This window comes from Parasteatoda tepidariorum, chromosome 5 (genome assembly GCF_982258835.1).
Source record: "Parasteatoda tepidariorum strain Cologne lab strain chromosome 5, Ptep-v5.0, whole genome shotgun sequence".
In the NCBI taxonomy this organism is placed as follows: Eukaryota; Metazoa; Arthropoda; class Arachnida; order Araneae; family Theridiidae; genus Parasteatoda; species Parasteatoda tepidariorum.
This window is the reverse complement of record NC_141759.1, coordinates 121,992,235-122,008,866: the sequence shown is the minus strand read 5'-3', so window position 1 is coordinate 122,008,866 and position 16,632 is coordinate 121,992,235. Positions and strand designations below refer to the sequence as shown.

Genomic DNA, 16,632 nt, shown 5'->3' with positions numbered 1-16,632 from the left:
AGTCTTTTAATTTGTTAAGATTAATTAAATGATATTATTTCAATATATTGATAATAAATTTAGAGTATGTTATTGTTTTAGCAATTAAATTTATGCTTATTTAGATACAAGAAAAGGAACTGAATGATAAGCATGTGGAATTGAATGAATTAATGAAAGAAGAGTCCCAAATGGAAAGCAAACTCAATTCAAGCAAAACTCAATTTGATTTCTTCTTTACAAAGTAGCACCCTTTAGATAAGCCAAGTAAATAATTTTATATTACTTAATATTGTTTATTAAATTTTAGCTTATTTTTAAAAACACTTGTAATTATGAAAGACAAATAATCTACTTTAATGTGATAACAGTAGTAAATTAAAAGCAATGCATTAAAACACAAATGCATCATTCTCGCTTAATCGAACACATATATTTTCTCCATTTCATTTTGCTTATTTAGTTCGAAGATTAAGTTTGAAGCACTAAAATTTATCCACTGTAAAAAACACAAATCTTTTTTACTTGTCTCTACTTATTTGTTATTATTTTATTTATTCGTGAAATAAATTTAAAGCTCATTTTATAATTTGCTTTTTGTGGAGGAAAAAAAACGATATAAGCACAGCCTTATTTTATCCTTTTTCTATTTAATTTTCTTTTTCAAAATAAATTTAAAGCTTATGTAAGCAATTTAATTTTTCGTGTATTTGCTAAAGTGATTATTCACTAAAATTGTACTTATCATATTCCTACGTTATGCTTTTCAATTATATCCTCTGCTGCATTATTATGTTTTTGTAAATTGAGCTATGAGCTACTTGTTAAAAAAAACTTGGCAGCTTAAAATATTTACAGCTTAATTCGTCTTAGTAGATTTTTTGTTGAAAACTGGTATGTTGGTAGTACACGTCGTTTACGGAAGAAGAAAACTAAGATAAAAGCTTTTAAAATTTAAAATACATTAAAAAAAATCAAGTCTTCAAAATTTTCCATTCAAACCGTTACAGAGTGAGTGGGACTTGCTAATTTATTGATTCCAATACATATGTCCTTGAATCTTAAAAGTTCTAGATTTATGGTATATTTTAAAAAAGATTTTCATTATGTTTTATTTTTTGAAATACTCTTGAAAAAAAATTTTGATTTCTTATGTTTTTCATGTTTTTTTTTTGGTCATAAGAATTGTTTTTTAGAAGAAAACCTTAATATGTGAGAAAAAAAAATACTATGAAAGAAAATGAAAATTAATTGTATCTAACATATTAAAATAGTTTTTGAAAGGGGTAAATCCATACAGAGTTATTCATATCTATCACATCGATTATAATGCATCAATATTTCTCGATCAATTAATGTCCATCTTCACTACTGGTGTATAAGTAGAGCCCCTGATTTTTGTAAAATTTTAGGGTTCAAATTTGATATATACATTTTGATATATGGTATTTTAATTATTCTACTCTTGTGTGTTTCTTTAAAAGACAAAGCCTTAGAGCGTCCCTTTTATGAATAAGTGCTGGTCACATGACTTAGACCTTAGTCATATTTAGTTAGTTCTGATGGTTGGTTCATTTGTGTTTGGTGCAGTATGACCAATTATAATTCTTCTGTCATTAAGCTTTACATATATTGTAATCCATAAAAAAAAAATTGGTATTATCTTATATATGGGCTTTTATTTTGTTTTAGCAAAATTTTTACTTTCTCTTTTACTAAATGCATTGTATCATATTTCATACTTTCAATTATCTGTCGTGTTACTTTCATAAGTAAAAAGGGAAAATTTTCTTGTAGAGCATGATTAAAAATATACACTAAGTGCAAGGGCAGAAATTCTGTTATGAGACTGGGCTTTTCAGCTTTATTTCATATTGTTCACTCTTTTTTTCATATTCAAAAAGTAGTTTTCAAGTATTTACTGTAATCAACTTGAAGAAAATAATGAATGAAATGTAAAGTATTCGATATAATCATTTTACTATTCCACAAATTTTGAGCCTGACTGCATCAGAAATGTATAAAAAATGTGTTTTGTTTCAAAAAGTTAGTTTTCAGTTCATACATCATTTAATCCCTCTTCTAGAAACAAAAATGGTTTATATTTCTCAGAAAATATTTGTTTATACAATGATATTTACTAAATTTTTATTATTGTTATTTTTTGTTATTGAATTGGCAGATGTTAAATTAGTTACATTATATAAGTCTAAATTTATTATTTTTAATTTTTTTTTCCTCATAAAATACATTAAATCGAATTATACTTTCCAAATTATCGAATTTATGCAACTTTGTGGTAACTTAATTTGTTGGAAATTTGGATACTTATTTTTTTAAAGGTTTAGTTTCTTCACACGAAACTAAATTAAAAACGAAACACACGAAACTAAATTAAAAACTAAATTAAAGATACGAATATTAAAATCTATATGGTTTGTCTGAAAGTATTTGCAATTATTTTTATAATAGTACTTTGATTCGATATTAGACTGTATCAAACTGCATTTGTGATTTAGTTAGTTAAATAATTTTTAAAAATGCATGAAATATTTTTAAGGGACCAAAAACCTTCGATGAAGTTGAACCAGCTGTAACTACTACACCTGTGAATGATTTTCAGGTAATCATATTTTCCCATTTATTTCTTTGAAGAGAAAATTTTAAAACTTTCTTATTATTCACAAAATATGGTTAGTGTCACAAAGTATGGTTAGTGTTCTAAACCTGTGGCCCCATGCTCTGTGAGGCATTAAGAGAATTGTGTCAATTCAAGCATACTTATAGAACTAATTATTAATCAAAGTGTAAATATGTGGAAATCAAATTGGAAAATTATTTTGAAATAATAATAATAGTTTTTGATATCTCTGTAAACATGCAGTTATGTTTGTTTGGTTTATTTGGTTTGTTTGTTTGTTATATAAATTCAGATTCAATTTGATTTGGACAGTTGAACCCAAATTTAATGAAATTAACTAAATTGTAGTTGTTAACAATTATTCAAAGCAAATTATATATTTTTAGAAACTAATTAATATACAATGTTTAATTTTGAGTTTTACTTGAGGTATTTTTAATTTGTAATTCAATTATATAATGTATAGTAGTATTGTTATAATGTATCTACAAACAATAGTCTCTCGAGGACTTAATATGTGTGAAATGCTCTGGGAAGAGAAATTAAAACTTACAGGCATCCTCAGACAACCATCTCTAGACCCTGAAAATAGTGTTAACTTTTTATTTCCACCTTTTTTGTTTGAGAATGTATTGTAGGTCTGTGAGAAAGGGACCATAGTTTGGAACAATTTTTCATTTGTTCGATTCAGTAGCTCCTGTTTCATACCCTCCAAGTCCGATGAGTGTTGCATATGATCATGTGTGTGAATGTTATCATACCTGGTGAATGTTCATTATATAAGTATTGTATCAACTTATATGCATTCAAATTTCCTAAAGGATAGTCAAAATGGTGTTGAATAAAAAATTGGCTAGGTTAAATATAAGGAGATATTAAGAAGTTTTAATTCATGTTTACATGAAATAGTTTCTTTAATTTTAAAACACTTTTTATGAATTTGTTCTTTTAACTTTCAAAATCTATGCTTTTCTGGTCAGTGATTTAGGAAATAATCAAATATTTGTGATTTAAGTGATCAATGCTTTTTTATATCTTCAAAGAAATAAAGTGCAAATTTGCTGGGGGGAAAAAAACAAAAACCATTGTTAAAGTACAAAAAACAAAAAAGCTGACCACGCCGAATAACTTTTGATCTAATGATCGGATCTTCACGTTCTAGGACTTAATCTTAATGATTTGAGGGGGTGACCAAAAATAGGCTAATTAATTAATGCAGACAATATTTTAATTTATGAAATCAGATACAAAAACATACTTTATTTTCCTGTGAAATCGAATTCTAAGAAAGTCAGATATTTAAAGTTTGATTTCTCAGGAGCAATTCGACCAATTTTTCCTAGTATCAGACGAACAGTACCTGGCCGAATTATTTGATGCACTAAAGATTCTATGTAAAATCTTAATTATCAACTGACTTACACGACTGAAGCCGGTTTGCACCTGTTTACTTTCGTGTATTAATTGGTTAACATTGCCATGCTATACTTTAAAAATAAATACAAATAGGAAGTATATAAAAAATCTCTAGAATAACACTCATTACATGTATGTTTAAATATAAAAGTATCGAATATAAACTCGTGAAAAACATGCAGTGATTAAGACACTAGTTATTAAAAAACTGCAGTTCGTCTAGTGATTTGTAATACTGATTTGTAATGCAATACCTATTACAATTTGTAATAATGATTTGTTATGCAATACTTTAAAAATAAATACAAATAGGAAATATATAAAAAATTTCTGGAATAACACTCATTACATGCATGTTTAAATATAAAAGTATTGCCTATAAACTCGTGCAAAACATGCAGTTATTAAAGAACTAGTTATTAAAAAACTGCAGTGCGTCTAATGATTTGGTCGAATTAATAATAATGTACTAATATAATACCTGATATAATAAATATTAATATAATCTATGGTCGAATTTATATTATATATCGTTTAATTTAACCAATTAATACATGAACGTAAACAAGTGCAAACTGGTTTAAGTCACGTAAAAACAATAAAGCTGTATAGTATCATCTGATAAATAAGATTTTACATAGAATCTTATAGTGCGTCTGATAATTTGGCCAGGGGCCGTAGATCTTATTAACACATAGGCATTCTCATTGCGTACGTTTACCCGGAATATAGTAGAGTATTGGCGACGGTCCGGGAAACATCCCCGAGGATGATCCAAAGACATGCCATCAGAATTTTGATCCTCTACAGAGGGGATCCGTTTTGGTAGCCCGACGACCTGTGTGCGAAGTCGAGCACTTTATGGTAAAACCGTTTAACGAGGACCGATGATCAAAGTGATCACCCACCCGCTTACTGACCGCAGCCAGTGATGCTTGACTTCGGTGTTCTACTGGGAACTGTGTCTTAATGATCGGGATCATTAATTAAATAAAAATGACCTATCAGTATTGATTATTGACTCATTTGGTTGGAGGAAAAATTAGCTGCTAAGTTATTAGTCTACCAGCCACTGGCTACTAAATGAAAATTTAAATTTTCAAGTCTATTTTGAAGTCAACAATCATTGTCAGATTAACTTTGGATAACTCAGTCTTTGCCTTCAACTAATTTTACTCATAATGGTTTTGATACCTCAGATAAATAAATGGTCTAAAAAATATCTAAAATCAAATTTCTACGCAGTTATTGGGTAAAATTCTTGTCACCTATAGCCTTTGGAAGTTGTAATAGTTTTCTCTCCTAAACTAAACGTTGAAATTTTTTTCAGAAAAATTTTATCTATAGGATTTTTAACTACCAAAAACCTTACCTAAGTGTAATTTTATTATTGTATGTAAATCGCGAAATACAGTTTCTTTTTCATTTCAGGCTCGTAATCAAGCTTCATCTTCCATGAATCTTAAGAAGAAAAAAAAATAAGAAGAGTTTTAAATTTTGAAATAAAATGTTTTGTTTCAACATTTGTAATTAAAATATTTATTTATCACTTTTACTTTGATGATGATTCCTATTAAATATTTATTTTGCTTATTGTGAATTTCTGTTTTTCATTGTATATTCTTTAAAAGTTACCATTCCCTTGTCGACGTTTCCATTCTTTCCAAGTAATAGCTAGGAGACGGAACCCTAGTGAAATCCTAGAAACAAAGAGTGATTGATGTATTGTTTGTATAAAAAGAACAATTCCTTTTTATTATTCAATAATATTAGATACCTTTTTATAGATTCTTTGTTTCTTGTGCGTGTGACTGTGCACTTGCTTGGTATTTCAGTTAACAGTTACTTGTTGTCAAGGCAAAAAAGAAATTTCATTATTTTTTCTTAAATAATATATATACACATTAGTGTTCAATAGATTGGTGATAATAAATGAGGAACTGTTGTTTATATTTTAATTCGATATGTATGAACATTTATTTCATGTGTGGATTGAATATATTCATTTATTTCATTTTGTGGATTGAATATAAAGATTTCTGAAAAACACTTTATATTTTAACTGTCTAAAAAACAGACGTCGAAGTATATTTTGGTGGTATCCTTTTAATATCTAAATTTTATTTATTATTATAAGTAGTAATTTTTAAATATTTTTTAATAACTATTATATTCTGAAGTGGCTGATTTTTTTTTATGTAATTTAAATACCAAGCAATATGAAGTATTATAAAAAAATACAGCAAATGAAATAAAATAATTTTTAATAATATTTGTAAACAGTAGATTTCATTAAAAAAATAAGTTCATTTCTATAAAAAAAAATTTAAAAAATGAAATAATAGGTCTCAAACGTGAATCAATATTTGATCGTCTAGTCTAGGGGTGCACAACCTTTTTGAGTGAAGGCCACTTGCACAGCAGGTTGGCTAACGAAGGGCCGCACATGTATTTAGACATGTTAATGACAAATGTAATAATGTTTATTTAAACATTAGCGTTCCATTTTTTTTATTAATAAACTTAGTAATATCAATAACTTAGTAGTGTTCCATTATTAGAATTCATTCAAAAATAAAAAAACTTATACTTTTTTTTTCTACAAAAAAAATTGCTATTTTTATCATATGAACAATAGATTTATCAAAATAAATAAACATTGAAGAAAAGAAATTTTTTTTTTTATCATATCATGAAATATGAAAACTCATTTTAGAATTAAATTCTAATAAATTATAAAAAACTGCAATGCCCACAGAATGAAAGTAGGAAAAAGTTTAGTCGTAATTAAGTAATATAAATTCAAATTAAATATTTTAATTGAAGAAAATTTATAGGTTTTAAACAAAAGCCTAAAATAAAAACAAAACTGTGATAGTTCAAAATAAAATTCACTGCTTATTTTGTAATGTATTTTATTATTTTATTTTATTAATTATTAGATTTTTTATATCGTAAACATTTTCCTTTTTTTATCGAAAAAGATCACTTAAGCAACAAAAAATTGAAATCTAAACTACTAACAGTGAGCAGTTTAAAAATTCACGTTTTCCGCCATTTTATGAATTTCTCAAGTTGCAATAACATTGCATTTAAATTAGGGAGGGATGTAACGAGTATTTGGCCCTTCTGGGAAAATTTCAGTTGATTGAATGATCAGTCAAATATTTGGCAGAATATTTTTTAGAAATGCATTTTTCTTAGTTTTTTTTATTTTTGAATTTTTATAGATATTACTTTTCTTTTTTTTAATTATAATCAGACAAGTCAATTTTGTCATTTTTTCGATACTTTGAGAATTGAGAAGGATCCATTTTTTGCAGTTTTTATTATAACCCAGCATTTTAACAGAACGTCTCATACTATTAATTTATTATCACTCTTTCCCTGTACTGTAATATAAATAACCAGTAACATAGAAAAGTGTGATTTTCAGCATTAAAGTTTTGTTTCAGGAACTAAGAAAAATTTGTTTTTTCTTTTTTTAGGCATTTTTATTATGACTCAGCATTTTTTTTATAATAAAGTTACAAATAAAAAAAATTTTTATAGCAATTTTTTTTCTTCTAAAATTATGGCAATGAGAAAAATTTAAATTGAGATTTTCGGCATAAGATTTTCACTTAAAAAATTAAGAACATTTTTTTTATCTTTTTATTTTCTTTAAATAAAAAAAAAACTTTTTTTAGACGTTTTCATTATAACGCAGTAATTTTTAATAGCATTTCTGTTGACTTAATTCTTTTTTCTTGGCTTTTTCTGGTAATTGAAAAATTGAGATGTTCAGCTTTAAAAAAAATTTTCAAAAATTAAGATTGATTTTTACTCTCTATAGACTCTGTTTCGCTTTTCGACATTTTCAAAAACGTTCTTGATTGGCCTTATTTTTTAGAGTCAATTTACGTTTTTCCAGGAAATATTATTCTGAGCATTGAAATTTTAGTTTCAGTGTTGCTATACTGCTAAAAGATTTTGCTATTTGGCCCCAAGTGAACGGCGTTCAATAGATTTTTTCTTCTTCTTTTTGCCGAATATTTGGTTTTTGATCAAATCACAATTCATTACCACATTAGACCAAATCATATTCGTTGCGGAAATAAGAAAGAAGGAAAAATAACTAGGATTTACGGTAATACTGTATCAAAAAGTGATTATTTAATTGCGTGATTAACAATCACGTGTCGTAATAACATCATAGTTAAATAACGGGATCGTCAAAATCACGAGGAAAAGTATAGAAATGATTAGGAAAAAATGTATTTATGCTGAACTCAGCACAAATAAAGCGCGTCAAATGCATGATTTAAAATTTGCATGTCGTAACAGAATAATTGGAATTCTTTATAATACGTAGGAACGCATAGCAATAACTGCCGAGAAAAAGTTTTGAAAAAAAAGAAAGAATTGCCAAAAAAAAAAGATCAAAAATCACTTAGATTTAAGATGAAATCGTCACAAATAAAGTGCCCAAAAAGTGATTATTTAAATTTGCGATCTGAAACTCGCGTCGTTATAAAAATTCGGAATTTTCAAAATCACGTAGAAAAGCGGAAATAACTGTTTAAAAAAAATCATTTATATTTACGATAAATTCGGCTTCAAGAAAGCGCGTTAAACGTACATTTACTAAAGAATGTGTTAAAATTGATTGTGTCAAAACGTGATAACTTAAAAGTGCGATTAAAACTTGCCATTTTTTAAAAAAAAATTTTATTGTGTTTAGAAGCTCTCGCGGGCCGCACTTCAGTAGTCGAAGACCCGCATTTGGGCCGCAGGTTGTGCACCCCTAGTCTAGTCATTAAGTGTGTTTTAATATAAGTGAAGTTTATGTCTGCATTAAAAAGATATTTCGCTTAAATTAAAGAGCATGGTTGAGAACCTTGGAGAGGTTAAAAATTTGCAACCTCCCAGAGTAAAATATGTTTGCTTTAAGTTTTATTTCATTCACTTATGAAATAGTAAAACTTTTTATCTTTCGTGAATTTATGGTGCAACAATTAAGCCTTCTAACTGAGGCATTCATTTATATTTCTTGATTCCTGATATGAAAATACTGATAATTATTTAGTATGTTTTATTCAATATTTAATTATTATTTTTTAATTTAAATTAATTGATTTACAAAGTTTAAAATTTTCAAACAAACAAAAATTAAGCTATATTTTACTTTTATTTTTTAATTAAAATATATGAAGTGATTATAAAAAAATTAGTAATGTAAATTTTTTTTTATTTGGCTGAAATTTTTTTATTTTGTAAGAAATATTTTGAGTTATTTTCTTAAAATTTATTTAGGAAAATTTAAGCAAAATTTCATTATAATTCTCGTGAAAACTAATAATGTGTATTACCATCAAAGTTCATATTTTAAATGGCGTAATCTTCTTTTTCAGTGGTAAATGTCTCTTTTCAATTTATCCTTATTAATATTTTTTTTCAACAAGAATTATAATGTAATCTTGTTCATATTATTAAGATTAAATTTAATAAAAACTTAAAATATTGGTTACAAAATAAAAGAAATTCAGCAAAAGACATTAAAAAAATTAAATTTTTGAGTTACAAATAAGTTTTCTCAAGTAATTCAAAAATAAAAAACAGCCAATTGTTTTTTGTTTTTAATATTTGAATTTTATAAAAAAAATTACATTAAAAAATGATAAATATATATTGAATGAAACAAACAAAATAGTTATCCACCTTTTTAGATCAGAAATCTAGGAATATAAGTAAAATTTAGCAGGCGATCATTGTGTCGTGACTTTAAAAGAGTAAAAAAGTTTTATTATTTTATAAGTAAATGAATTAAACTTCATATGGCGGCTAATTTTTACCCTATTCGAGGTTTTCAACCATTATCTTTACTTTAAGCTTAATTTCGTTTAAATGCACATTTTACAATGGACAAAAACACTCCGTAATCTAATGACCGGTTTTTCGTGTCATACGATTTATGGTTCAAGGGGGTCACTTCCTAGGATGGACTGAACTACTGGGACCTGCCCCGTATTTGGAAACCTTCACGCGCTGGGATCCTTTTGGCTGATTTTAGTTACAAAGAGGGAGATCAAGGATATTCAGTTGGAAATATGATCGATAATCGTCTCAAATCAGCCGAATCTATGCTCGTTGTTTATCTTTGGCTAAGTCACGGGATGCACTCACGGAAATGCTCACGGCTTCGGCACCGCTTGGCATTCTTGGCGGAAACTTTTAAGTCAAACCTGCTCTGTCGCCAAATTGCTTTTGCGTAGCGTTTATAAACAAGGGATAGAATTGTTTTCACTATTTTATTACAATTTTTTTCATTGTTTTTGTGTTTTCATAAGATCATGTAACTCAAATATTAAAACACAAAATTCCCTTTGCAATGTTTAGTAATAATTTTAATTAAATCTTTCAAATTTAGTTTTAATCTGAACTTCTAAGCTGGAATTTAATTTTAAAATTTTATGATTGTGAAGGGCATTGACCTGATGACGTATTCTGATACATTGATTGTATTGACTTGTTTGGAGTTTTCTCAGAAGTGTTTTTTTATTTTCAATTTCTTAGTTAAAAAAAAAATAATTAAATAGATAAATGAAATATTATTTTTACTGATTTGATTTAAATTTTAATAAAATCATTTTATCGCTTTTAAAGTTATAGTTTTTTTTTTTAATTAAACTCCAAATTTATAATTGAAATGCGTGCAATGGAAACTAGTGTTATACTTGCGAACAACTTTTTTTTCGAGTTTAAGTGTTGTTAATTATGATGAAAGTTGACAATGTAATTTTCTCTATAAATCAACTATAGATATTTTTTAAGATGCAGGCAATCACGGTACATAAAACAAATCAATTAGGTTAAAAATAGCATAAATGCTAAAGAACAAATAAAAGCAAAAGTTCTCTTAGAGCCCTAAAATATAAATTATATATTACTTTTATATATACTTAAGTTCAGATTGGTCTAATCAAACTGAAGAAACAGAGAAACTCTTATGTCAAGGAACTGTAACTAATTTTATTATACATGTTTATTTTTAAAACTATATACAAAAACATCCGAAATATATTTCATATTAACAAAATAGTTCACTGTTGCATTCTAAGGATAAATTATTTTAATTGTATAATTTGCTTTTGTAGATCCATTTCCTAAAATATTCCCCAATTAATTATAAATTGTGTAAAAATATCGATTTTTCTGTGAAGTATTTCTTATTATTTATTTTGAATCTACCATTCATTTTTTTTCTTATACTATTATATAATATTTTATTTAGTAATGTTATAAGAAATGGCACTAGTAATGGTATAAGAAATGGCAAAATTTTTAGTCGCATAATTATAAAATAAAACTTGGTTCTTGTACTTCATCACTTTTGAAATTGCATTTGAATAAAATAATGTTAAAGTAAATTTGATCGGATTAAAATTAAATAAAACTTTTTTTTTCTGAATTTTTATAATTTTTGAAACTTTTAAAATATTGAAGTAGTGTCATTAAAATCTTCATCTTATTGAAAATGAATAAAATAATAAGGTTAAAGTAAAGTGCTGCGTATGATAATGAAATAAACATTTTTTTTAAAACTTTTATTACTTTTGAAACCGCAAACAAATGACTAAAATGATAAGGTTAAATTAAAGCACTTTAAATTTATTAATTGCTTTCTCAGGTCTATTTTTTCAGATCTATCTTAATTTATTATTTGCGTAAAAGTATCGATTCCTTTGTGAAAAATTTCTTATATATATTTCCAATTGAAAATTATCACCTTTTTCTGATTAAATGTTTTATTTGAGGAAAAACGATTTAATAAAATCTCCTCCATCTGATAAAGCAAACAAGTGAGGCAATTTTTTTAACTGCATAAAGTTCTTCGTTAACTCATTTCTCAAATCTATTATAGTTCATTATTAGCGTAACACTGTGTATTTCATTGTGAAGAATTTTTATTATGCATTTGGAATAAAAGAATTTATTTTTTTCCTAATTACGCATCTGAAATGCTGAATTTAGCGATAAAGGTAATTTTTGCAATGTACTGCAATAAAAATACCTTATATAAAATTTTCTTACATTTGAATTGGAAACTGAATGCAATATTCCTTAGTATATAGTGAGCACACAAGCCTTTATATATATAGCATAGTAAAGAATGGTAAACTGTCTTAGCAAGTAAATTAAACAAAAAAAACAACAAAAAAAATAGATTTTACACTTTCAAGAGCAATAATAATAAAAAAAAAAGAAGTTGAAAAGTAAAATATTTACAAGAATCTATTTTTAAATAAAATTCTGAAACATTAAGTATGAATTTTTCATTCAAAACGAAAACCGCTTATAAAAAATACAAGAGCGGTGTGAAGATAGAAGTGAATAAGAAAGAAATTTTTAACTAGAATAGAACCATCATTTTCCTACTCAATCAACGTAATAGGGTTGCACGTTGTAGCAAGATGTGACTCATAGATCGGTTGGGTTACCATATTCTCAATTTTGCTGTTTTCAGAGAGCTTATTATCGACCGCGCCAAGCGGTGCCGAAACCGTGAGCATTTCCGTGAGTGCTCACGGCACGAGATCCAAAAAGCTCGATGTCGGGCGCTTATCGGCAGTGGTAACAAACCACCCTCATGAGAATATGTTTTCCTTACGGGAGACCCGCCCGCTCATCCTCGGTGGTCAAAAATTCCCTGCGGTTTTCCCGTTAATATTCGTGATACATTTTCAATTTTTGTCATCTTACAAGAGTCTAGCGCCTCACTTCTAAAATGACCCTCTAATCTAGAAATACAGCAACATACTGCGCTTGGAGGAATTGATGTTTTTTCTGTCTGGGAGTACTGCAGTGGTTGAAAGAGGCTTTTCAGCAATGAGCTTACAAAAAACACATTACGTACTGGTCTTAAACAAGAAGCGTAAAACGCAATTACGAACATCCACCTAAATGGAAAACCCCTTTCAGATTTCTGTGCAGAAACCCCTGTAAATCATTGGCTTGATTGTGGAACTGGCAAACGTCATATTTGTTTCATTTAAAAAACGAAGTACCCTCGGATAAATTGACATTCCAGATAACTTGACCTTTGTCATTTAAATTATTTCATAAAAGAAATAAATTATTTCATGAAAGAAATACTAAGTTTTACTATTAGTAACCTAGTATTTGTAATCCTAGTAACTACTAATTCATTGTGCAATTTACATAAATGTTTGTAATAAATAAGAGAAAATTTTATTTTTATTTATTTAGAAGCTACGGATTAGTTTCAAAGGAGGACGGGTACATTGTTGGACAAGCAGTCCTCGGGGACGGGTAAAATTTCTTACTTTCTTCGAGCCCTGCATTAAACTCTAATTTCGGGCCGAATTTAAAATTTATATGTTAATATTATAGGGAGTTATGGGGTGTGCCTCCTGATACGACTTTTGTCTCTTTTTCAGTCATTATTCGCTCTTTAACAAAGAAAAATAATTATTTTTGCATATAGAACACTTTATTCACTTAAAAATATTGAAAAAGACTTTAAGAAAATAACATAAAATAAAATAAAAAAATAAATAAAAATTATCCAAAATTTATTCGTTTATTGGCTATTAGTCGCTATTTCCCAAAGGAAAAATAATTATCTCTATATGCAGAACACTTGATTCACGTTAAAATATCGAAAAGTATATTAAAAAACATAATATAAAATAAATTAAAAGTCGACCCTCGCAGGGTTTCGAACCCACGGTATACGGGACTACAAATAAACCTTGCCACACAGCTTTACCAACTGTGCCACGCTTCACATGCCAGGCACGCGAATATTTAGCTTAAAGCAACTCCTCCCGGTTAGTCAACAAAACTTATTTTGGTCCATTGTGGGCCCACTAACTGGTCTATAAAAAATCCCTGTACTACAATTGTTTGTTACATTAACCTCTGATATCGTGCCGAGTTTGAAATTTATAGGTTAATATTATACAGAGTTACGGGACGTGATGAGTGCGTGCCCCATGATACGACTTTTGTCTCTTTTTCAGCCATCATTCACTCTTTAACAAAGAAAAATAATTCTTTTTACGTATAGAACACTTTATTCACTTTAAAATATTGAAAAAGAAGTTAAAAAAAAACATATAATAAAATAAATAAATAAGTAAAAATTATCCGAAATTTATCCGTTTATTAGCTATTATTCGCTATTTCCCAACAAAAAAAAGATATTTTTATATACAGAACACTTTATTCACGTTAAAATATCGAAAAATACATTAAAACAAAATATTAAAAAAAATTTAGAAAATTTGAAAGGTCTACCTTACCACTCAGCTTTACCAACTACGCCACGATTCACATGCTAGGCCCGCGAATATTTAGCTTAAAACACCTCCTTCCGGTTAGTCAACAAAACTTATTTTGGCCCATTGTGATCCCACTAATAGGTCGATAAAGAATTCCATTGGTGCAATTGTTTGTTACATTGAACTCTAATTTCGGGAAGAATTTAAAATTTATAGGTTAATATTATAGGGAGTTACGGGGTGTGATGTATGCGTGCCTCCTGATACGACTTGTGTCTCTTTTCCAGCCATTATTCGCTCTTTAACAAAGAAAAATAAATCTTTTTACGTATAGAACACTTTATTCACGTTAAAATATCGAAAAAGATGTTTAAAGTATAACATAAAATAAAATAAATAAAATGAGTAAAAATTATCCCAAATTTTTCCGTTTATTAGCTATTATTCGCAATTTCCCAACAAAAAAAAATATATTTTTGTATACAGAACACTTCATTCTCGTTAAAATATCAAAAAATATATTAAAACAAAATATTAAAAAAATTTAAAAAGTTTTAACTTCGACCCTCGCAATGTTTCGAACCCAGGGTATACGGGACTACAAATCGACGTTGCCACACAGCTTTACCAACTGCGCCACGCTTCACATGACAGGCCCGCGAATATTTAGCTTAAAACACCTCCTCCCGGTTAGTCAACAAAACATATTTCGGCCCATTGTGTTCCCACTAATAGGTCTAAAAAATATTCCTTTCGTACAGTTGTTCGTTATATTATACTCTAATTTCGGGCCGAATTTAAAATTTATAGGTTAATATTACAGGGAGCTACGGGATGTGATGTGTGCGTGCCTCTTGATACGACTTTTGTCTCTTTTTCAGCCATTATTCCCTCTTTAACAAAGAAAAACAATTCTTTTTACGTATAGAACACTTTATTCACGTTAAAATATTGAAAAAGATGTTTAAAATATGACATAAAATAAAATAAATAAATTAGTAAAAATTATCCCAAATTTTTCCGTTTATTAGCTATTATTCGCAATTTCCCAACAAAAAAAAATATATTTTTGTATACAGAACACTTCATTCTCGTTAAAATATCAAAAAATATATTAAAACAAAATATTAAAAAAATTTAAAAAGTTTTAACTTCGACCCTCGCAATGTTTCGAACCCAGGGTATACGGGACTACAAATCGACATTGCCACACAGCTTTACCAACTGCGCCACGCTTCACATGACAGGCCCGCGAATATTTAGCTTAAAACACCTCCTCCCGGTTAGTCAACAAAACATATTTCGGCCCATTGTGTTCCCACTAATAGGTCTAAAAAATATTCCTTTCGTACAGTTGTTCGCTATATTATACTCTAATTTCGGGCCGAATTTAAAATTTATAGGTAAATATTACAGGGAGCTACAGGATGTGATGTGTGCGTGCCTCTTGATACGACTTTTGTCTCTTTTTTAGCCATTATTCCCTCTTTAATAAAGAAAAACAATTCTTTTTACGTATAGAACACTTTATTCACGTTAAAATATTGAAAAAGATGTTTAAAATATGACATAAAATAAAATAAATAAATAAGTAAAAATTATCCCAAATTTTTCCGTTTATTAGCTATTATTCGCTATTTCCCAACAAAAAAAAATATTTTTGTATACAGAACACTTCATTCTCGTTAAAATATCGAAAAATATATTGAAACGAAATATAAAAAAAATTAAAAAAGTTCGAACTTCGACCCTCGCAATGTTTCGAACCCAGGGTATACGGGACTACAAATCGACGTTGCCAGACAGCTTTACCAACTGCGCCACGCTTCACATGACAGGCCCGCGAATATTTAGCTTAAAACACCTCTTCCCGGTTAGTCAACAAAACTTATTTCGGCCCATTGTGTTCCCACTAATAGGTAAAAAAAAAAATCCCTTTACTACAATTGTTCGTTACATTAAACTCTAATTTCGGGCCGAATTTTAAATTTATAGGTTAATTTTTAGAATGCTTTATATTTTTTCCTTTGTTTTTTTTTTTTTGCATTATATTATTTATTTATTGTGTTTTTCGATATATTAAAGAATCCTGTACAAAAATATAATTTTTTTATTCGGGAAATTTCAAATAATGCATAGAAAGTCGAAAAATCCTGGAAAAATAGTTTATTTTTATTATATTATACTTATAAACTCCTTTTGCAGCATTTTCACGATAGTCGGATAGAAAGTTGGCCTCGATGAGCCGAACCACCCTACAAAGGAATATTTTAATAGAACAATTAGGGGGGCAGCAAACGTCCCTTAAGT

At 27.9% G+C, this 16,632-nt stretch overlaps 1 long non-coding RNA gene across 1 annotated transcript; it reads left to right on the top strand.

Annotated features, from left to right (window-relative positions):
- Positions 1–2,556: 2,556 nt before the first annotated feature.
- On the top strand, positions 2,557–6,310 carry LOC147810126 (uncharacterized). Its single transcript, XR_015434235.1, has 2 exons — positions 2,557–2,602; positions 5,468–6,310. It is a non-coding gene; the product is annotated as an uncharacterized LOC147810126 (long non-coding RNA).
- Positions 6,311–16,632: the final 10,322 nt, after the last annotated feature.